Source organism: Delphinus delphis, chromosome 1 (assembly GCF_949987515.2).
Source record: "Delphinus delphis chromosome 1, mDelDel1.2, whole genome shotgun sequence".
Lineage (NCBI taxonomy): Eukaryota > Metazoa > Chordata > Mammalia > Artiodactyla > Delphinidae > Delphinus > Delphinus delphis.
This window is the reverse complement of record NC_082683.1, coordinates 779,660-803,265: the sequence shown is the minus strand read 5'-3', so window position 1 is coordinate 803,265 and position 23,606 is coordinate 779,660. Positions and strand designations below refer to the sequence as shown.

General features: G+C 49.3%; 1 protein-coding gene across 4 annotated transcripts in view; it reads left to right on the top strand.

Moving 5' to 3' along the window:
- The first annotated feature begins 1,313 nt into the window (after positions 1-1,313).
- Positions 1,314-23,606, top strand: part of GNB1 (G protein subunit beta 1) — a 92,240-nt gene continuing 69,947 nt past the window's right edge. For 3 of the 4 annotated variants that reach the window (XM_060013101.1, XM_060013083.1, XM_060013092.1), the window contains exon 1: positions 1,315-1,543. The gene's annotated coding sequence lies outside the window, so the exon portion shown is untranslated. Of the gene's footprint in view, positions 1,544-23,606 lie in introns of all 4 variants that reach the window. The other variant, XM_060013111.1, reaches the window with a different exon arrangement.

Here is a 23,606-nt window from a genome sequence, read left to right as displayed (position 1 = left end):
CATGTTTGTGCAGGAAAGACCCGTGGGAGGGGGAGGGACAGGGAGTACAGCCCTAACGTGGGTGGGAAGGCATGGGCTCCATGCTGGGGTCCAGGGCCACCCTAGACAGACAGCACACAGGCATATGGACAAATGGGCTGCAGCTGCGAATCAGGCTGGGGGGCGGTGACAGGACCCCTTGAGGTTTAAGGGGACAGCTGCATTGCTGGGTGTGTCCTCCTGCTTCCTTCAGCCAAGCTGTGCAGGCCTGGAGGAGGGCTCCTGGATTTGGTCTGGAAAGGGCAGCATAGGGAGGGCTGGGGGCAGGAGGCTGAGCTGGCTGGAAAGGGGTGATGAGGGTTGGAGACCGCAGGCTCTTGCAGTGAAGAAGTCCATGGGGTGGGGAGGAGTCGGAACTGGGGAGGCACAAGTCAGATGGAGAAGTGGGAGTTGGTGGGCCTAGGGCTCCATCCATGGACATCCAGGAGGTTTCTGAGGACACTGGAAGCTACAGGCTGCTGACAGCTGACCCATCTCTCCACCTCCTTCCCCTCCCCCACTAGGGGGTCTTCGCTCCTCAGCTGCCTGGCTGACTCAGCTGCATTTGCAAGGGTGGTCCATCTGTCCCTCCTGACACTCTTTCCCGTGGTCACACCTCCCTGCTCAGGTGGCCATTCCTGACAGGAGGGCCTTGACCATCGAGGCCACACTGCCCACACCTGGCCAGCTCACACGAGCCCCACGGGCACCTCCGAGGACGGGCCCTGACCCCGTACTGCGGGGCGTCTGCTCCGCGGGCAGGCGGAAGCCGTGAGTCCCTGAGGCCGACCTGGTCCAGCGTGGGTGTTGATCAGCCTGCGCTGGCATATGCATGTGTGTGCGGGGTGCAGAAGGCAGATGTGGGGCGCAGAGTGCGTTACGGGGCGTGTGTGCTGGGCGCATGTTCGGGGTGCAGAGAGCCTTTGCTGGGCACCGGGTCCGGTGGCAGGCTCCCACTCTGCGGCCTCTACCCACGTCCACCTGGCAGGGAACCAAGCGGGTCGGCAGCAGGCAGACCCATACCACCGCAGGGCTCCGCGGGCCAGCACCTGAGGCGCGCAGCCCGGTGCGGGCGAGAGGCAGGTCAGCCTCGTAGGCTCTTGGAGCGGGTCCCCGAGGGCGCGGTGCTGCCCCTTTAAGCGGCTCGCGTACGCGCGCGGGGCTGGCGCAGGGCCGAAGCGCGCGCGCGCGCGCCGGGGACTCGGTCGAGCGGTGCGTGCGCGCGCGGCGTGCGCGGTGACGCGACCGTGGGGTTTCCCGAGGCTGCGGGCAGGGGCCGCCGCGCCCATCCCGATGGCTGGAGGCGTCTGAGGGGCGGACGGAGGCGGCGGCGGCGGCGGCGGCGGCGGGAGCGGGCGCGGGCGCGGGAGTGGAGCAGCCGCCGCGGGACCGACAGACTGAGCCTCGCCGGCGCACCTGCCCGCAGCGCCCGCGGAGCGGCCCGAGCGCGACCATCTCCTGGAGCGGCGGCCGAGGCGGCTGAGGCGGCGGGGAGCGGGCGCGGCAGGCGGGACGCGGTGTCGAGGTGAGCGCGGCGATCGCGGCACCGACCCCAGCCCAGACCCCCAGCCCCGACCCCTACCCCCCCTCCCCCGCCCCTCCCCATCGCCCCCCAGTCGCCCGCCCGCCCGGGCCGCCCCGCCCCCACCCTCCCCGCCCCCACCCGGCCTCCGGGTCGCGTCTTCCTGCCCCGCCCGGGTGGGGTCCGCGGTGCGGGGGCGGGGGCGGTGGGGACCTCGCGGCCGTCGGCCGGGACCGAGACCGAAGTCCCGGGCTCGGGCCTGGATTGGGGCTCCGGGGTTTGGAGTCCAGGTCCGGGGCTCTGGTCTGGGGTACTGGGTGCAGGCCTGCGGTCCGGGTCCTGGGGTCCGCGGTGGGGGCGGGGCCGGAGGCTCCAGGGTTTGGGGTCCGGGGCCGGCGCCCCGCGTCTGGGAGGTGGCTCGGAGGAGGGGCGCCGGGCGGGCCAGGGAACAAAGGCGGCCGCGGCCCTGCCCCGCGGCGGGCGGTGGGCGCCGTCCTTGGCCGCGGGAGGACGAGCTGCGGGAAAAGCGGCCTTTCGGCTGCTCGCGGGGAGGCTGGCGTCGCTGCGGCGGAGAAATGAGGAAGCGGCGCCGAGGGCGCGCGGGGCGGACAAAGCGCCCGGCGAGCGCGAGCCCCAGCCCCGCGGTCGCCGCCGGGCCCGAGCCGGGCCGCCCGAAGCCACGGTGCGGGTGCGCAGCCTGCGGGCGGTGGCCGGGCTCCCGCGCCCCGCGCCGAATGAATGGCCCCCGGCGGGCCCGGCAAGATGGCGCGTCCGCCGCGCGGCCTTTGTCAGCCGCCGCCCGCGCCGCGGGGCTCCGGGGGCGCCGCCCGGGGGCGGGGGCGCGGCGGGGGGCGGCGGGCGAGGGTCGGGGTCGCCCTCTGCCCCGGCCGGGTGGAGGGTGCTGGAAATTCCACCCAGGGATCGCTGAGCCATCGGACTTTGGAAAATCCTCCTGTATTTTTCCTTGCGAGTTGATGCTTGACTCAAGTGGTGTTTAAACATCTCTGAAGTCCTTTAAATTACCTCGTTGGCATACCCAAGTAGGTTTATCTACTGAATTCCTCTTTATGGAACCTTTTTAGTTAGGATTGTGAGACTCACTGACTGAAGGAGAACAGCGATGGTAGGGGTGTTTATTTTGGGAAAGGAAGTTGGTGGACATTTACAGTTAAAGAGTACGTTACTGAGTTTGTGCATAAATGATGTAAAAGTCGTAATCTGTAGTTCTGGTGTGGGGAGTATTAGAGCCCTTCTTTTTTTTTTTTTTTTTGTATTTTCGTTTTGTTACCTGTTTGGTAACACAGTGATCTCCAATAACGTTTAATGATTAAGCAGTTGCTTATGAGATTATTAAGAAAATATGTAGATATTTTTTATAGTTAGCAAATAAGTGGAAGTATTAGCTTTGTGAGAAGTTCCCTTCCCTTCAGCCCCAGATACTGGATAAGGTCTAAAAGCTATTGTTATCGATAAGATTTCTACCTGAGTTCTTTGTTTTCTAATTTGAAGCTCTAGTCTTTTGGGGGTGGAGGGGGTTCGTATTTCAAAGAAAGATTTCAGTTTGCGTTCTATTAAGATAGATAGGGCCTGTTCTGGATTCTTCCGGAAGGTACATATTGCAAAAAGAAAACGAACAGGCAGTTCCTTTTTTACTTCCTTACTAATATGGGTGTGTGGCTGGGGATAGGGCTGGTGCCACCAACATGGAAACAGGTCTTAGAACCTCCAGACGGCAGAACTGGGTGGTAGCTTTTGGCTCAGTTTAACTTTCTGACAGAGCTGTCAGAAATGGAGCGCAACTGGAAGGGTCAGAGGCCGACCTGGCAGGATCCCGTGGGGGGAAGATTCCCGGCTGCTGTAAGGCTGGACCGCAGGGCCTCTCTCCTCCCGAGACTCCCTCTGTATATGCCTCTGGTTTCACAGGCACTGTAAATGCTGCAGTGTTTTCTTAGCAGGTGAGAGTTGAGGAAAGCGACGTTAAGTTTTATGATTGTGCCTGTGGCTTGCTCCCGGTTCTCCCTGCGTGGGGAGCCAGTGTTAGGGCTGCCTCTCATCTTCTGTGGAAATGGTCAAGAGTGTGCTTATAGAGAATATTGTTCAACTATGCAGTTTTGATTCAGAGTTGACACTTTCTTAAATGAACATGCCCATCAGACAAGAATATTCCTTTTGTACGATACCTGAGTTTACGACAGAGCTGTATTTGTGTCAGCAGGCATGTACTAAGCAGAATGTTCTTTAATGATACCTTAATAAAGATTTCTCTTTGTTTGATGTCTTGAGTTACTTCTGTTTCAGGGGGAGTTGAAGTAAATTTCCTCAGATTTCATTTTAATCTCAGAGGAGATTTGAAAGGCTGCCAAAAGGCTGTCAAATCTTTTCCATGCTTAGTGGCTTTGATTTCAGAGCTTGGAACACCTAGGTCTTATATTGACCACATGAGAAGTGCACAGATTTTATGAGGAGTTAATTTATTTCTCAAAGTTTTGTTGCTGTTAACTTTTTATTTTGCTAAAATTTTCTGTCTGTTATCCTTTAGTTTGATTGGAGAAGTTGTATTTCTACAATTAACTTTGAGAAGGGTCTTCAGGACAGCTGTAGACTTACCTACCATCAGTTGCCTTTTTAGCCAGTACTTTAATAAATAATGTTTTATTGCAGATGTGCAGTATTGGCGTCAATTACAGTCTCTTCATCGGATTGCTGTTTTCTCTCCCCAAAAGATTTGGCTCATGTTGGCTTCCAAATGGGATTAAGTTCTTACTGTCTAGAGACTTTGGCTTTGGCATTAGTGGATTGGTAATAGATATTCTCAATTTTGTTATCTGGGCTTGACCATATGGCGTGCCATGTTATTTTAAAACCTTTATTTAGGATGAGTATAATAAGGCATTGAAGAAAAAGTTTTAGAATTTTTTAACCCTGGTATAAATTCTGATCTCTCAGGTTTGCATTTCTAGATAAGAGTGGTCGGAGAATTTATGAAGCAGGCAGTTTAGTTGAGTGTTTGGTTTAGTGAACATAGAATGAGGGGATAAAAACAAATTTAAACTGAGATCAGAGAAATAATTTATAAAACTGAATGTGTAACATTACTGGAAGGAAGAAACAGTCCCAATTTTTATGGAGAGTGTGGCTGTGTATTGAGTAATGCAACATTACCCTGACTCTTCTGGAAAACGAAGAATCCCACTTCTTTTTAGAGCTGTGAGTTTTGTTCCACAGCTCTCGTTTAAGAAAAACAGGCAATCTGTAGACACTTGATTTGATCGGTGGATCAGAGGAATGCTGAAAGCTTTTGAAACCTTTTAGCCCTCTTGTTCTTGTTGCAGTGCCTACCATTAGGTACCACAGTAATTGATGGAAATTCCTACTGACTTCCAGTGATAGGAAAGCTTCCCATTTTATAGCACAATATTGCTTTCTTTGAGAGACTTGAGTATTCCCTTATTTGACTTACTAAGTTAAAATTCTGGGAAAAAAGCCATTTTTAAAAAGTTAATGATTAAAAGACCAAGTCAAGACTATCAGAAGTAATAATTCTGAAGAGATTATTCAGTTGCATCCATGTTGCCATTGATAAAGGGTTACGATTGAATAATTAGTTGCCCCAGGCGCTTTTTTTTTTTTTTAAGTGAGGAGGCATTGCGGGATCTTAGTTTCCTGATCAGGGATTGAATTTGGGCCCACGGCAGTGAAAGCAGAGTCCTAACCACTGGACTGCCAGGGCATTCCTGGTCCAGGCTTAATAATGTACTTTATCAAGGAGGGAAAGGCTATTTACTCTTTAACCTGCAGGACTAGAATACTAAGGGGATTGAATATATTCTTGTTTACTTGTGGGTAATTGTGTGTTTATACATGTCTGCACGTCTTCTGACTCAGTCCTGTGGCAATTGTAAAATATATTCCCCATGCAGATTACAAGTTCTCTTGACTACCTCCAAGTGTTGTAGTTGGTAAAGCTTTAAAAAAATTCTGGACACTTTCTAATTAGACAAGAGAATGTTAAAGCTTCTACAACAGGTTTCCAAAAAAAAATTGTCCTAGGAACTTTAAGATAATTCCTGAATTGCTGGGAGGGAAAGAAATTCACTCTTTTCTTGAAGGACTGAGGCTGCCTGAGTTAGAACCCAGTTGTGTAACTGAACTTGCTGGTGTGGATGTGGGTTTGGCTTCTCTGTGTCTGTTTCCGCATGTGTAAAAGCAGGCACACTAGAACCTCCTTCCTAAGGTGGTTGTGAGGGTTGAGTGAGTTAGCATACGTGTGAAGCACTTGGAACAGTGCCTGGCCGCAGTGCTCTGTTAGAGGATCACCGTTTCTGTTGCTTATGGCCTTGCTTTGTAACAGTTTTTGTTTTTGTTTGTTTTTGGCATGCGCGGCATGAAGGATCTTAGTTCCCTGACCAGGGATTGAAAACACTCTCCGAGGAGTCTTAACCACGGGACCACCAGGGAAGTCCCTGTGACAGTCTTTTAAACTATGATAAAGGTAGATTATAGAGAATTTAGGAAGACTCTTAACCACTGTGCACCACCAGGGAAGCCCCCATCACTTTAATTTACTACCTTACTTTCTCCCAAGTCATCTCTGACATTCTTTCTTTTCTCAAAAAGCTTTTTTTTTTAAATTAAAATATAGTTGAGGGCTTCCCTGGTGCACAGTGGTTAAGAATCTTCCTGCTAATGCAAGGAACATGGGTTTGAGCCCTGGTCTGGGAAGATCCCACATGCTGCGGAGCAACTAAACCCGTGCGCCACAACTACTGAGCCTGCGCTCTAGAGCCCGTGAGCCACAACTATTGAGCCTATGAGCCACAGCCACTGAAGCCCGCGCGCCTAGAGCCTATGCTCTGCAACAAGAGAAGCCACCACAATGAGAAGCCCACGCACTGCAACGAAGAGTATCCCCTGCTTGCAGCAACTAGAGAAAGCCCACATGCAGCAATGAAGACCCAACACAGCCAAAAACAAATAAAATAAATTTATAAAAAAATATAGTTGATGTACAGTATTATGTTAATCTCAGGTGTACTACATAGGGCTTTGACATTTGCATACATTTGGAAATGATCACCATGATAAGTCTAGTAATTCTCTGTCCCCATTCAAAATTATTATAATATTATTGACCATATTTCTTTCTTTTTTTTTTTTACCCCTGGCTGCGCCACGAGGCTTGCGGGATCTTAGTTCCCTGACCAGGGATCGAAACTGGTCCCCCCTGCAGTGGAAGCATGGAGTCTTAACTGCTGGACCGTCAGGGAATTCCCCCTATTGACCATATTTCTTATGCTGTGTGTTATATCCCTGCGACTTATTTATTTATTTATCTTATTTTTAAAATAAATTTATTGATTTTATTTATTTATTTTTGGCTGCGTTGGGTCTTTGATGCGCGGGCTTTCTCTCTAGTTGGGGCGAGTGGGGGCTGCTCTTCGTTGCGGTGCACGGGCTTCTCATTGTGGTGGCTTCTCTTGTGGCGGAGCATGGGCTCTAGGTGCACAGGCCTCAGTAGTTGTGGCATGCCGCTTCAGTAGTTGTGGCACACGGGTTTAGTTGCTCTGTGGCATGTGGGATCTTCCCGGACCAGGGATCAAACCGGTGACCCCTGCATTCTGCGTTGGCAGGCGGATTCTTAACCACTGGGCCACCAGGGAAGTCCCCTTATTTATTATATAACGAGGTTTGTACCTCTTAATCCCCTTCACCTGTTTTGTCCTCCTGCCCCTTTCTGGCTACCACCAGTTCTCTTTGAGTCTCATGAGTAGCTATGAGTCTGTTTTCATTTTGTTCAAAAGGCTTTACCTTTTTTTTTTTCTTTTTTTTTTTGCGGTACGCGGGCCTCTCACTGTTGTGGCCTCTCCCGTTGCGGAGCACAGGCTCCGGACGCGCAGACTCAGCGGCCGTGGCTCACGGGCCCAGCCGCTCCGCGGCGTGTGGGATCTTCCCGGACCGGGGCACGAACTCGTGTCCCCTGCATCGGCAGGCGGACTCTCAACCACTGCGCCACCAGGGAAGCCCGGCTTTACCTTTATAGGACAGTTTTGATCCTATAATTCATTTTGAAACTGGTAAAATGATTGTTTGTTTTTTAAAGCTCTCACTTCCACCTCCCTTTATGATGCTGAATTATTTTGGATTTCACAAAACATTCTTTGGCATCCCTTAATTTGCCAGCTAGTGACAATGAAATATTTTTCATATATTCTCAAAAGTATTATAACAGGAAATTTGTTTAACAAATGTTCATTCAGCATCTTCTCTGCTAGGTGCTGAGTCTATAAATTATAGAATGGGTGTGGCCCAGGACCTTATGTTATAGTTTAACAGGGAGGCTGACAGTTTATGTACAAAGGTGAAAAACAAGGGCGGTGGATCACAGGGGCAGCTAACCTAGAGTTTAATGATGGCTTCCTAGGGAAAATGTTTTTTTTTTTTTTTTGGAGGGGGGGGTTGTCTTACATTCCTTTATTATATATATGCAGATCTGTTTTATGTACAATACTTGGTTCTGTCAAGTAATCTTATCAAGGTATCTACTGGTAATCTTCCCCAAAATGGATTCAGGAAAATTAGATAATTGTGCACTTCATGACTACCCAAATGAGGGACTTCATTATTGTTTTCAGTTTTGGGGCCACACAAAGAGTTCGAAATAGACTTGGACTGGGTTAAGGCAATAAACATGAGCTGAAAGAAAACACAGATTCAGAACAATTAATTAGACTGTGTATTTTGCTTGCGTTAGAGTCACAATGTGAATAGCATAGGTTGTGCAGATCTCATAGCTCTTTTGTTTCAGTGCAAGGGCTTCTGAACACCTCCGTGTGCGTGACTGCTGGTGGCGGGGGAGGGAGGGAAGCAGCCTGTGTGACCTGTGGGAGACTTCCCTGAGGGCTCATTTCTTCTCAGCCTCTCCTTTCTTGGGTTCTTGTTTCAGTTTGTAATCAGCCAGGGTGACCTTGATGGCATCTTTGGCTGTCATGGAGCAGTACAGTTTCACAGGGGGAAGGCAGACCTCCTTGGTGATATCGGTGTTTTTTGTTTGTTTAAAAATGATTTAAAAATTTTTTTAATATTATTTACTTTTTGGCTACGCTGGGTCTTAGTTGCAGCATGCGGGATCTAGTTCCCTGACCAGGGATCAGACCCAGGCTCCCTGCGTTGGGAGTGCGGAGTCCTAGCTGCTGGACCCCCAGGGAAGCCCCCGTGTTTTTATTTTTTTTGTAATATAAATTTATTTATTTTTAATTTATTTAATTTTGACTGTGTTGGTTCTTCGTCGCTGTGCGCGGGCTTTCTCTAGTTGTGGCGAGCAGGGGCTACTCTTTGTTGCGGTGCGCGGGCTTCTCGTTGGCGGTGGCTTCTCTCGTTCTGGAGCACGGGCTCTAGGCGCATGGGCTTCAGTAGTTGTGGCACGTGGGCTCAGTAGTTGTGGCTCACGGGCTCTAGAGCACAGGCTCAGTAGTTGTGGTGTATGGGGTTAGTTACTCCGCGGCATGTGGGATCTTCCCGGACAAGTGCTCGAACCTGTGTCGCCTGCATTGGCAGGCGGATTGTCAACCGCTGCGCCACCAGGGAAGCCCCGCCCCCTGTGTTTTTGATGGTTGTGGCTTCCTCCACTGTCTTCCCCTTTACCCACTTGCTGGCTGACGAGCTCGAGGCAGTGGCAGAACCACAGCCAAGTGTTTTAAACCTGCCGTTGACCGTCTTCCTCTTTTCATCCGCTTGAATCTGTACTTTCATTACATCACGGTACGCTGGAGCCCCACCAGTCTGGTTCCAACATTTTTAGATGTTTTGTTAAGGAACCCCACTTTTGGGGGGTTTTCATAATGATCAACAACCTTCTTGTGGTAGAGCCGAGCCAGAGCTGGCGGTGGGTGGGCAGGCGCGGGGCTGGAGCAGCAGGGCCGCCACTGTCTTGCAGGCTTGCTGGAAAATGTCTAAGTTGAGACTGAAAGGGTTCTCCAGTTGGAGGCTGCCTGGCTTGTGGAGGGGAAGGAAAGAGTGTTCCAGGCTGAGGAGATGGTTGTGTATGCTTTTCATGCAACCAGTTGGCTTCCTTCACCCACTGTCTCCAGCACGTATAACAGTGTAGTGCAAGATAGGTGCTCAGTAATTATTTATCGAATGAAAGGGAACATGGATTGTCTAGGGACAGAAGTTCCAAAGGGCTGGAGAGTGGTGAGGAATGGACACTGAGAGGTCAGAGCCTTGGTAAAGAATTTGCCCTTTTACGTGGAGGGCTCTAGGAAGCCCTCAAAGGGTGAGGAGATGTACCTGATCGGGAACATCACTTGGTCTTGAACTTGGAGTGTTCTCAGAGGAAGGAGGAAGACAGGTCAGATTCCAGATGGGATGCTGTAGAGAGGAAGGGGGTCTGGGCCAGGGTAGCAAAGCTGGTAACTGGTGACTCAGATGCTTAGGTGACTGCGTGGAAGGTCAGAAGGGAGTGAGCGAGTATAGGTTTCTCTCCTGGAAGTCCGGGTGCCTGTTTTGCATTTACTGAAATGAGCAGTGGTTTGATGGGAAGACAGTGAGTGAGTCTTTGCACCTTGGGTTTGAGGACCCCAGGAGGCGTTCCCACATTTTGCATTAGAACACACCGGCCTTTACACTTTCTACTCCTTCTTGCAAAGCTCTTCTCCTGGAGGTCTGTTTGGACCATCCACTCCTTTCATTCAGGTCTTTGTTCTAATATCCCCTCCTTAGAGGGTGTTCTCCGCTCTCATTAACCTCTGTCTTCCCTTGCTCTGTCTCCCTAGTCTCTATGTTGATCTACCCACTAGTTCTAAGCTCCATGAAGACAGGCACTTTGGTTCACTACTATTACCAGTGTCTGAAACACTCTGAAGTGTTTGTCCAAATGTAGATTTTTGTACACGTGAATGTGGAGCTCTGGAGGAGTGGTCTGGATGAGTTATTAGTATTTAGATGGTGGTTGAAGTCTTGGGTTTCACCATCACTTAGAGCGAGGGGTCTCGAGTACGGTCTGTAGACTCTGGGGCTCATTAGGTCCAGGCTGCTGTCATGATCATATTAAGATGTCATTTGACTTCTACTGTGTTGACATTCCCACTGATGGTACGAAGCAGTGCTGGGTGACACTGCTGGTTCTGTAGCAGAAATCAAAGCCGTGGTACCAAGCCAGTTATAACGGTGATTGTAGTCATAGTATTCTTCACTGCTGTGAATTTGTGGTTTTAAAAAAAAAAATCCAGTTTAATCGAATGCCCTTGATGAAGCAATCAAAATTAATTTTGTTAAACTTCAACCTGAGTATCCATCTTTTTACTGGCCTGTGTGACAAAATGGGAAGTTGGCATAAAGCACTGATGCATCTTAACATGTGAGAGCGGTCTTCTGGACAAGCAACTCTGCGATCGCTTGAGTTGAAAGAACAGCTGACAGAAAATGATGGCTGTTTAGACAGGGGAATTTGGCAGATATTTTCATAAAAACGAACGAAGTGAACCAGATACTTCAAGGAAAATAACTGACAGTATTGTTGGCAGTGATAAAATTTGAGCTTTCAAATGGAAATTTGAATTTTGGAAAACTTGATTCTGCTACCATGAGCTTGACAGCTTCCCAGTACTTAAAGACTTTTTTTTGCAAGATAGGAGGTGATGCTAACGAAATGTTTCTTTTTTTAATGTTATATAATAAAACGTGTCAACATTTGGAAGATCTGCTTAACTCAGTGAGCTGATATTTTCCAAATGGCCTGTGCTTGATGCTACTAGCTCACAGACGGGTGAAAGATCCATTCAAAGCACAGGGATGGAGTGAAGCCCCTGGTGTTTGATGTAACAGTATGCAGAGTTAATTGACATAGTTTCAGATTCCACAGCAGAACTACCCTTTTTTTATATATAAATTTATTTATTTTTGGCTGTGTGTTGGGTCTTCATTGCTGTGCGCAGGTTTTCTCTAGTTGCGGCGAGCGGGGGCTGCTCGTTGCGGTGCGCAGGCTTCTCATTGCGGTGGCTTCTCTTGCTGTGGAGCATGGGCTCTAGGCACGCAGGCTTCAGTAGTTGTGGCAAGCGGGCTTAGTTGCTCTGCGGCATGCGGGATCTTCCCGGACCAGGGCCTGAACCCGTATCCTCTGCACTGGCAGGCAGGTAACCTCTGCGCCACCAGAGAAGCCCAGAACTACCCTTTAAGAAACTTACCACTTGTCAAGTTTTGATGTAGTATCAAAAAAGACTGTCTATATTTATTTGAAAAGGCTGTTACAGTACTCCCCTCCTTTCTTTCTTATAAATTTATTTACTTTATTTATTTATTTTTTTTGCTGCGTTGTGTCTTCGTTTCTGTGCACGGGCTTTCTCTAGTTGCTGAGCGGGGGCTCCTCTTCGTTGTGGTGCGCGGGCTTCTCATTGCAGTGGCTTCTCTTTGTTGAGGAGCACGGGCTCTAGGTGCCCGGGCTCAGTAGTTGTGGCTCACGGGCTTAATTTTTCCGCAGCATGTTGGATCTTCCCGAGCCAGGGCTTGAACCCGTGTCCCCTGCACTGGTAGGTGGATTCTTAACCACTGCGCCACCAGGGAAGCCCTACTCCTCCCTTTTCCAACTACATATCTGTGAGGCTGAATTTTCCTCATCTCCTTCAACCAAAACAAGATATTGTACCAGATTGAGTGCAGAAGCAGATGTGAGAATCCAGCTCTCTCTACTTGAGGCAGGCATTAAAGAGGTGTGCTAAAATGTGTCATGTTGCTGCTCTTCTCACTAAGTTATTTTTCTAGTTATTTCTTTTTTTTTTAATTAAAAAAATATATATATTTATTTATTTATTTGGCTGTGCCGGGTTTTAGTTGTGGTACGCAGGATCTTTGCTGCAGCATGCAGGCTCTTAGTTGTGGCGCTCTTAGTTGTGGAATGCGGGATCAAGTTCTCTGACCAGGGATCTAACCCAGGCCCTCTGCATTGGGAGCGCAGAGTCTTAGGCACTGGACCACCAGGGAAGTCCCTCTAGTTATTTTTTGTAAAAAATATTATTTATGGTAATATGTAATAGGCTTATTAAACTTATTTTTTAAGTCTCTGCTTTAGTTTCTAGTGTAGTAAATATCCGTTGATATAACCCACATAAACAAAAGCCCCTGGGATCCTCAGTAATTAAGAGTGTAAGGGAAGCCTGAGACCAAGCCTCTGAGCAGCAGTGATTTGGAGAGCAATGTGGTGGTTAAACTGACCGGTGCACGTCAAGGGCCTTAGCCGCAGGTGCCTGCAGGGACCAGAGAGGTCCCTGGAGACAGGTACCCTGTCCTGATGTGTCGTTATAGGTGTAGAACTGTGCCTTTTCCTGGGGAGAAGAACCACCCAGAGATTCTCTAAAGGTTGAAGACCCTTTGGTGTAGCTTGGGTGTTGAGGCATGGCAGAGGAAAAGCAGCTTATAGGAGTGGTCAGAAGTTGGAAGAACATCAGAGCAGTGTCAGTGCTTAAGAGAGTCTCTGAGAGGGAAGGGAATGGTCAAAGAGGCAGATTTGATTGGGATTCAGCAGTCAGGACTCCCCAGGGCCGATGAGTGGCAGTGGGTTGTGGGGAGGCTCTGAAGGAAAGGGGTGGAGAGGCATGTGGGGTTGAGGGAGGGCTCTGTTCCCGCCTTCATTTTTTTTTTTTTTTTTTTTGTGGCAGTCCTGCATGGCATGTGGTTTCTTAGTTCCCCCAACCAGTTTGAACCTGTGCCCCCTGCAGTGGAAGCGCAGAATCCTAACCGCTGGACCTCTAGGGAAGTCCCTGTTCTGCCTTTATTTTATTTTATTTATTTATTTTTAAAATAAATTTTATTTATTTATTTACTTTTGGTTGCGTTTGTGCGCCGGCTTTCTCTAGTTGCGGCAGGCGGGGGCTGCTCTTCGTTTTGGTGCCGCGGGCTTCTCATTGCGGTGGCTTCTCTTGTCGTGGAGCACGGGCTCTAGGCACGCAGGCTTCAGTAGTTGTGGCACACAGGCTCAGTAGTTGTGGTTCGCGGGCTCTAGAGCGCAGGCTCAGTAGTTGTGGCGCACGGGCTTAGTTGCTCCACAGCATGTGGGGTCTTCCTGGACCAGGGCTTGAAGCCACGTCCCCTGCATTGGCAGGCAGATTCTTAACTACTGCGTCACCAGGGTAGTCCCCTGCCTTGATTTTAGATGGAGTACCTTGAGCACTGTCACCTGAGGAGCACCTGTAAACAAGGGGAGGGAGAGTGTCAGTGAAATGCACATTCAAGGCTGAGCAGTACCAGCCGGCAGCTGGCGATGGGGCAGTGATGAGAGACGCCCACCCCCTCTGGTGAGAGGGACGTCATCTGTCCGATGGCGGGTGGAAAAGGTTGTGCTGAAAGAGAAATCAGGGCAGGGCCATAGAGATGGCTGATTTCATTTTAAAAGGGTGGTGGAAACATCTGAACTTGCAAGCAAGGGGAGGTGAGGGGATGAGGCAGGCAGATACCTGGGCAAAGGGAGAAGCCCCGAGACAGGACCGGGCGAGGAACTGAAATAAGAGGGCTTGGGAAATTGAGGATGGCACAGAAGGACCGTGGCCCTTCCGTCCTCCACCTGCAGTTCTCTCGGCAGTAGATGAACTTGCATTTTGCAGATGACCCCAGTGCTGTTAGCTCGGCCTTGTTAGGTTCCTACCGTGCTAGCTAGGCACCGTGCTAAGAACTTGACGGTGTTACTGTTTGATCATCTAATCAGCTCTGAGCCAGGTCCTGTGAATAGCCCCATTTCATAGGTGGCTAAACCTATGGGGAGATTAGGTAATTGGCCAGAGTCACAGCCAGGAATCTGTGGAACCCATGTTTGAACGTCAGTTGTTTGCCTCCAGAGCCCGTGCTCTTAATTATTACACCATGGACCATCTAATTTGAGCTCCTCTCCCCTACTCTTTCATCTCAGAGGACTTCTGTGTCTGCATCTGCCTCCTCCATATATTGTTAAAGGGAGGATTCTTCCACTTGAGAACATATTCACCAGCAGTTTTATCTTTAGTTTCTTCATCAGGGGCTCCTTCTATTCTATCTTCAAACGTGACTAATAAGTCTTATATAACTTAATCTCCCAGTTAATCTTGGTATATTTTTCAGCCACTATTCATATTTTTCTCTGTTTAAAATTAAACTCCCTGGACAGGAGATCTGTCTTCACTGCCTCAGTTCCTCCATATGTCCTGTCCTCAGTCTTTTTTTTTTTTTTTTTAATATTTACTTATTTATTTTTGGCTGCATTGGTCTTAGTTGTGGCGTGTGGGCTCTTCGTTTTGGTGCGGGCTTAGTTGTCCCGCGGCTTGTGGGATCTCAGTTCCCCGACCGGGGATCAAACCTGCGTCCCCTGCATTGGAAGGTGGATTCTTAACTGCTGGACCACAGGGAAGTCCCCCTGTCCTCATTCTTTGAGGGCCTTGTCCCTGCTCCCCCTAAGTTATCACTGTTATTGTTTTCATAAAGATGTCCTTTTCAGTAAGTCCATTTTACTGTCCCCAGTTTTTATCTTTAACTGTTGTACTTTAATAATAAAAGTGTTTAATTGTTTATTGTACAAAATTAGGATTATAAAAATGAAGGGGAGAGGACTTCTCTGGTGGTCCAGTGGTTAAGAATCTGTCTTCCAGTGCAGGGGACGTGGTTTTGATCCCTGGTTGGAGAGCGAAGATCCCACATGCTGCGGGGCAGCTAAGCCTACGAGCTACAACTACTGAGTCTGCGTGCCCTAGAGCCCGCGTGCTGCAACTAATGAGCCCACACTCTGCAACTACTGAAGCCCATGTGCTCTAGGGCCCGCGTGCTGCAACTGCTAAGCCTGTGACCCACACTTGCTGAGCCCATGTGCCACAACTACTGAAGCCCGCGTGCCTAGAACCCGTGGTCCACAACAAAAGAAGCCACCACTTGCTGCAACTAAAGAAAGCCCGCGTGCAGCAATGAAGACCCAATGCAGCCAAAAAAACAAAACAAAAACAGGGCTTCCCTGGTGGCGCAGTGGTTGAGAGTCCGCCTGCTGATGCAGGGGACGCGGGTTCGTGCCCCGGTCCAGGAGGATCCCACATGCCGCGGAGCGGCTGGGCCCGTGAGCCATGGCCGATGAGCCTGCGCGTCCGGAGCCTGTGCTCGGTGGCGGGGGAGGCCACAGCAGTGAGAGGCCCACGTACCGCAAAAAAACAAACAAACCAAAAACAAACACAAAAATGACGGGGAAAATCTATAGTTTACCTATCTGGAAATAACCTATAATATTATGTTGTTGTATTTTCATTTAGTTTTGTCGTTCATGCACATGTATTCAGAGATTCCCCCACCCCCCAGATGGGAGATCACACTGTATGTGTAGATTTTTAAGTTCTACTTTTTCTACTTTGTTACACATTATGTTTACATCTTTGAAAACGTGACCAGTAATTACATAACAGTTGATGGTGTTCCTTGCTCCGTGGCTTCTCTGTGCCCATGTGCTGGACATCCTGGCTCTGCAGTCTGAGCTTTGAGGCTGTGAGCAAGTTGTGTAACTCCTCTCTCAGTTTTCCCGTCTCCTGGGCTGGTGGTGAGGATGAAACGAGGTGGTGCAAATGGAACACTTACCCCTGTGCTTAGCGTGGCGCAAGCACTGACGTATTTGCTTCCGTTACCACCCCTGCCTGTGACCTTTGCCTCCTTTGCCTTCCTCCTTTCCTCACACGCTTCTCCAAGTCGACCCCTGCTCTTTATTTCTGTCTTTGTGGTTGCTGTCTCACTTAAGGTTCTCAGGGGTTCTTCTGTGTGGCTCTGGAATGCTACTCTTAGTTTCCTGGGGCTGCAGTAACAAATTACCACAAAAGGAGTGGCTAAAACAGCAGAAATTTATTCTCTCATAATTCTGGAGGGTGGAAGTCTGAAATCAAGGTTTTGACAGGGCAGCTCCGTCTGATGCCTCTTTCTGGCTTCGGGTAGTTGCTGGCAATCCGGTTTCTGCCTGTTTTATGTGGCCTTCTCTCTGTGTCTGTCTCTGCTCTTATAGGAACACCAGTCATTGGATGAGGGCCTATTCCATTGTGACCTCATTTTGAGTTAAAACTAATTATACCTGCAAAGACCTTTTTTCCAAATAAAGTCACATTTACAGGTTCCAGGTGGACAAGAATATTCAAGGGACACTTTTCAACCCACTGCCGTTACCTAGAGCTTCCTCCTGGGCCCTGTTTTCGTTGCGTTCCCAGCTCCCTGTCTCCCATGTCTTTACCGTCCTTTCGTGGCCGAGCTTGTAAAAAGAAGTCTCAGTTGCAGGTTGAAGAAAACAATAGAGAGAACTTAGGTGGAAAAGGAAAATGTCTTATTGGGATTCTGGATGTCTCAGAACCAAAGTTCAGGAATAGAGCTGGGCTTTTTGGGTCAGCGTGGGGTCAGAGGATGGAGAAACCATTCAGGGGTCTCTGCCCATCTCATTTCCATTCTCCTTCTCTGTAAGTGCCTCGATGTTTCTGCTTGCAAAGTAAAAAAGCTCCCTGAGGGCTTCCCTGGTGGCGCAGTGGTTGAGAGTCCGCCTGCCGATGCAGGGGACACGGGTTCGTGCCCCGGTCCGGGAAGATCCCACATGCCGTGGAGCGGCTGGGCCCGTGAACCATGGCCGCTGAGCCTGCGCGTCCGGAGCCTGTGCTCCGCAACGGGAGAGGCCACAACAGTGAGAGGCCCGCGTACCGCAAAAAAAAAAAAAAAAAAAGCTCCCTGAAATGGTCATTTTTCTCTGTTTTCATCACATTTTGCCTCTTGGCATTGAACTCACTTAACCACCACCTCTTTGAAACACACTCTTCTCTTAGTTCCTGGTTCTCCTTCTGCCGCTTTGTCCTTCTTGGTTTCCTTCCAAGGTTCCTCTTTTGCCTGCCCTGCCTGCCTTCAGTTGTCTGGTGTTTCTCCATCTTGAGTCCAGGATTCTCTCTGTTCTTGGGCTCTCCTTAGGTGATCGTGGCTGTTCCCATCTGTTCTTATCTGTTTTAAATAATGTTTACTGATAGTTGTGAAGACTCTCAAATTTATATCTCTATTGCAGCCTTTCTGATCTCCAGACTCGTCTGTCTTCGTGTCCACCTGACATCTCCTTACTTTTGCTGTTTCCACTGCTGAGTCCTTGATCCTTTAGGTCTCAGCTTGAGTGTCACCTCAAAGAGGCTTTTTCTGGCCACCATTGTTGCTCTTGATCACGTTGATTGACCACAGTTACTGCTTCATGGTGTTCCCCTCAAATTGTGTTTGCAGAGTTGTGAGGCTCTGTCTCTCACTCTCCCAACTAGCACAGGCTGGAAGTAAAGGGTGTGCCAGTTGGGCTCTTCATGTGGGCAGGGTTAGTTCTTTTTTTTTTTTTTTTTTTTTTTTTTTTTTTTTTTTTTTGCGGTACGCGGGCCTCTCACTGTTGTGGCCTCTCCCGTTGCGGAGCACAGGCTCCGGACGTGCAGGCTCAGCGGCCATGGCTCACGGGCCCAGCCGCTCCACGGCATGTGGGATCTTCCCGGACTGGGGCACGAACCCGTGTCCCCTGCATCGGCAGGTGGACTCTCAACCACTGCACCACCAGGGAAGCCCGGCAGGGTTAGTTCTTGAACCTGACTGAGTCAGACCCCCTGAAAGTGCCCGTCGGTCCATCTGTAAGCCTGAGACTCAGGTGGTTTAGAGGAATGTTCCAAGCGAACATGATACACAGTTAGGTTTGGGGCCAGTGGCCTGTGAAACCACTTAACTAGGGCTTAACGTCTAGGTAGTTTTCCGGAGAATGGATAGGAGGGTTATTGGAAAGGCTTGAGATTGCTTAACCACTGTTGGGGTGTGGGTTTGGGGATGGCTGCTGTAGACCCAGAGAGATGAGAAGGGAAGAGGGCAGGGAGCTTTTCCTGGGAATCGATGCACTCAGAGCAGGGAGAATCTCAGTGCCTAACACTGATTGGCAAGGCATTTAAAATGTGCTTTTTGAATCAGTAACAGACCATCATGTCCTCTTTACATTTTCTTAAAATATGGGAACTGACCGCACACATTTCCCATAATTTAAAACTTGACATATTCAGGAAAATGCTAAGCTGCTGAGTAGTGTGCTACACTTTAGCTATGAAAGAAGAGCTTTAAAACAGCAGCTCTTCTAGTTTAAACATTTGTTCACAGATTTAGATAATGCTAGCTTAAAAAAAGAAAAGCTTCTGAAATGGTTGGGCTCTGTCTTCCTGGGTCTGTGGAGCCCACTCAGCAGCTAGGGTTTGAGTGTCTCGGGGGCCAGGACAGGCCCAGTGCTGGAAGGACCCTCTAGGCAATTTTTGTTTTTTGCAGCTGTCTTTTTTCTTTGGTGGAAACAGAAGAATGACATCCTTGAGGGTAATTTTTGCAGGAATAGGTTATAATAGCAATAGAGGCTATTGCTAATGTCCATTCCACTAACTGACCTTTGGGTACCAGTGAGGAGGGAAAGGACATATGTGAAGGAGGAGACAGCACAAAGAACGCCCCCCAAAGCAGTGGCTCCTTCCTTCCCTCGTGGAAGTGCCAAGCCCCTGGGAGGCGCAGGCAGCATTCTCCCCTTGCCTTTGGTCTCCATTGTTGCTTGTCTGCGGACACCTGTGGTTAGTCGTCATAATGTGTGGTGTGCTACAGGGATGCCGCTTAACAGCCAAGGGTGAGCCAGCCCAAGACCTCACCGGTCCGAGGCTGAGAACTCTGACTTAAACTAACATGCACCCTGCGGTTAAGAAAACGTGCTCGTGGCCTTGCATCAGTTACCTGTTGGTGCATAACACACTGCCCCCCAAACTTAACGAGTTCAAGCAATAACTGTGTGTTCACCACCGGCAGTTAGGGCTCTGTGTGGTGGGGGGCTCTGCCCACTCATGCGTCTGCAGTCCGTTGGCACTTCTGGGAAGGCCTTACCTGCATGGACTTTTCGCCAGGCTGCACCTCTGTTCTCCATGTGGCCTCTCCAGCAGGCCGGCTCAGGCCTCTCAGGGTAGCCGAGTGGTAAGAGGGCGGCAGCAGAAGTTGCTAGGCTTCTTGAGGCCATACGGAGAAGTCACACAGTGTCACCTTTGTTACATTCTGTTGGTCGGAGCAAGTTATGAGGCCTAGTCCAGACTGGAAGTGTAGAGAAATAGTGAACCTCGTTCTTACAGGAGGAGCTGCAAAGAATCTGTGGCCATTTCTTAAATCTCTCAGGACCTCTCTATAGCATGACATGTAGAATTGCCTGCTTTAGGGTGTCCAGTTAATACTAAGATTGCTGTGGAATGGATTCCAGAAGTGAACTGCTTAAAGGCATCAGTTTATTTAACAGACATTTGCCATATACTTACTTTCAGCAAGACACTGTGATTGGTGATGTGCAAGTACTGGGAAATAGCTTCTAATCTTTTCTTCTGGGGAGGACTGTGAACTTGTGAATAAGCAAGTTTCAGACCTGTGGTGAGTGCTGCAAGATCCAGAGTGGAGAGAGGGCACTTGGTTTTAGGTTATTTGGGAAAGGCCGTTCTGAGCAGTTGGCACCTGAAGGAGGAGAAGCCAGGTAGGAGAAGAGCCTGGTTACTTCAAGTGCAGAGAACAGCAATTGCAAAGGCCCTGAGGTGGGGAGAGGCCAGCGTGGCTGAAGCTTTGTGCCCCGGGAGCAAGGCGGTAGAAGTCAGGGTTGGAGAGGAAGCTGGCACTGGCCACCTGGCCCAGTTTGCCAGGCAGTGTCAGCTTCACCCGGTGAGCCGGGATTCTGTGTGGGGAGTGCCCTCTTTGACTATTAGACGTGCCTTGGTGGACAGTGCATTTTATGGTCACTCTGATGTGGAAGAAGGTTTGATTCTTTCCCTCGGTGCGGTGGACACCACTGCACAATTCTAAGCAGGAAGTGACCAGATGTGAATTTTAAAAGGTTGTTCAGTTGCCGAAGGAAGAATGGATTGTTGGGGTGAAAATAGAAACAAAGATCATTTAAAGGATACTGTTGATGAGAAATGATGTAGCTTGGCTAAGGATGGGGGCTGAGGAAATGGGAGTAAGTGGACAGACTCATATCTGCTCTGGAGGTCGAGCTAGCCACGGTGCTGATGATCTAGGACGATTCTTTTTTTTATTTTGGCCGTGCCTGGCAGCATGTGGGATCTTAGTTCCCCGGCCAGGGATCGAACCTGTGCCCCATGCAATGGCAGCACAGAGCCCTTAACCACTGGACCACCAGGGAATCCCCCTAGGACAGTTCTTAAGCGCTTGCTCTGCACACTTAGGGGCCGATGATGGTCGGGCACCGAGATGAGGCCAGATGGGTGGCTCAGGTTTGTTGACTGTCCAGTGGGGACGAGAGAGCCATCCTTGGAACATTTGAAGTTCAGAATGGACATAGGAAACCAAGTGCAAGTGTTGGCTCTTAAGGATGTTGGCCTGGAGTTCAGTCTGGAAGTCATAGGTAAGATTTCAGTTCTTGTGAATGATGCTCTCACCTGCGCCTGGGAGGTAGGAAGAGGAGGCGACAGGATGCCCAGCCAGTGAAGGAAGGAGAGGGCAGCTCTTCCTCAGTAAGGAGGGTGGGGATCCCGCATAGAGTGCTGTTGAGGGGTCAGGTGAAAGGGGTCCCTCAGATTTAGGGGCTGTAGGTGCTCGGTGGTGGGCAGTGAAAGACAGATTGCGGGGAGTTAAAACATGGGAGTTGAGGAAGGGGAGACCACCTGTGTAGATGTGGCTTCAGGAAGTTTTGCTGTGGGAGGAGGGGGGAAGGAAAGGGCTCTGTAGTTGGTGGGTGGTGAGGGGAACCGTGGACTGGTCTGTTTTTAAATAGGGAGCTCCTAAACCCGGGTGTGTATTTGGGTGCATCCAGAACTCGACTGTGAATGCATCCCCTGGGATCTTATTAGCTGCAGATCCTAATTCAGTCTGCGGCCAAGTGAGTGAGCTTTCCTGACTAGCTCCCAGGTGCCGCTGGCGTTGCTGGTCCCTGGACCACACACGGAGAAGCAAGCACAATTGATGTTGTTAGAAACTAGCTGGTAGAGGGAGTTGATGCAGTAACAGAAGGCTGAACGCCTTAAGAAAAGCTGGGGCGGGGGGTGGTTCTTATCTATCTCATCACTGGTGCCAGCTGTTTGTATTGGCCTTTCATTTCAGCTGGTCTCATGGCTTCAAAGTTTGTCCTAATGGGTATGCTACTCCCTCCAGCCGAGCAAGTTAGCTGTGACATGGGATGTGTGATAGACCTATTTTCATTAACTTTTTTTTAAACATCTTTATTGGCGTATAATTGCTTTACAATGGTGTGTTAGTTTCTGCTTTATAACAAAGTGAATCAGCTATACATATACATCTATCCCCATATCTCCTCCCTCTGGTTAACTCTTGTGAGGTTAAACAGCAGTTTGTTTTTTTTCCCCCCGTACGCGGGCCTAGGCTCCAGACGCGCAGGCTCAGCGGCCATAGCTCACGGGCCTAGCCGCCCCCGCGGCATGTGGGATCTTCCCAGACCGGGGCACGAACCCACGTCCCCTGCATTGGCAGACGGATTCCCAACCACTGCGCCACCAGGGAAGCCGCTAGACAGCAGTTTTAATTAGCATAGAATTTAATTTGTTTTATGTCGGAAGAATGGGTTGAACTAATTAGCTTTCAGCACACAATACCTTCCTGTCATTTCAGCAGCTCTCCTGTACGTAACAGGCTGCATAAAGCGACTGCCAAATGAGCTCAGAATCTTAAGGTTTGGAAGAGCCAAAATGAGATCGAGAAAGATGCTTTGATTGGGAGGGGGAGGGATTACATTTCAAACAAAACAGAAGATTGCGGTACGCGGGCCTCTCCCTGCTGTGGCCTCTCCCGTTGCGGAGCACAGGCTCCCGACGCGCAGGCCCAGCGGCCATGGCCCACGGGCCCAGCCGCTCCGTGGCACACGGGATCCTCCCGGGCCGGGGCACGAACCCGCGTCCCCTGCATCGGCAGGCGGACTCTCAACCACTGCACCACCAGGGAAGCCCCAAAAGATTGTTTTTTCATCTAAGACATGTAACGAAGCAGCATTACAAGTGGGTGCAGGCTAACATAGGTGTTCCCTGATGAATGTAAGTAACTCTGTAGCTTTTTACATACTGGCCTGTTACACACTTTGGGGTGTTCTTGGGGAGAGAGTTTGAGGGTAACTGGGTCATCTGGCAGGAGAGGCAGAGAGGAGGAGCCAGGCACTTGCTGAATAACGGTGATTGGACAGGCAGGTTCCTCTCACTGCCACCCCCTTGTCTTTCCTGCGTATTGTTCCTGTGACTGAGCTGGCTGAGATTCCTGGGTAAGGAAGCAGGGACCTAAGAAGGCTCCAGCTCCAGGTGTACCTGTGCTGCTGCCCCTGCCCTCCTGTGCCCTCGTCCTACCTCAGGGACACCAGGGGAGAGAGACCCGGGCCACAGTCCATGCCTGCGGTTAAGCCCTTTGTCCTGAATGCTTGGCTGAAATAAACTTCACGGTTGCTTTAGATTGAGCGTCTGTTTTTAGTGTTATTGCGGAGGTCAGTAATCTGAGCCATGCTAAGATAATGAATGGTCAGAAAAGTCAAAGAGCAGAGGTTCATGACAAGAGCCATGGGTCTTACAGAAGCTTTTTTTTTTTGGTAAATAACTTACTCCTTTATGGAAACTAACTTTAGAAATAATTTTTTTGAGTTCTTAGGCAAATTGACCAAGGTCATTTTTTTTTTTTTTATGATTGTTAGGCCTAAAACTCTTCTCTTTTTTCATAAAGAGAAAAACATGTTTAAGTCAGCTGTAAGACCTAACAGGTACATTACTGAAGAGATAAAAGAGAATTTGAATAGACCTGAACACAGAATTTGAATGCAGTTCTTCTGTATGTACATGCTGGGATATTTTTAAATTGTCACCTAATTTGGACAAATAAATATTTGAGAAGAGTCAGTTCTATAAACGAAAGATGAGGGGAAAGTGTTCTATTAGATATAAACAGGAAAGTTCTATAAAGCATAGGTAGGTAGAACAGAGTAGTCTAGATAATGATCTATAAATTTATGGGAATTTACTTCTTGATTAGTGTAGCATTTTATTATTATTTTTAAAAATTTATTTATTTATTTTTGGCTGTGTTGGGTCTTCATTGC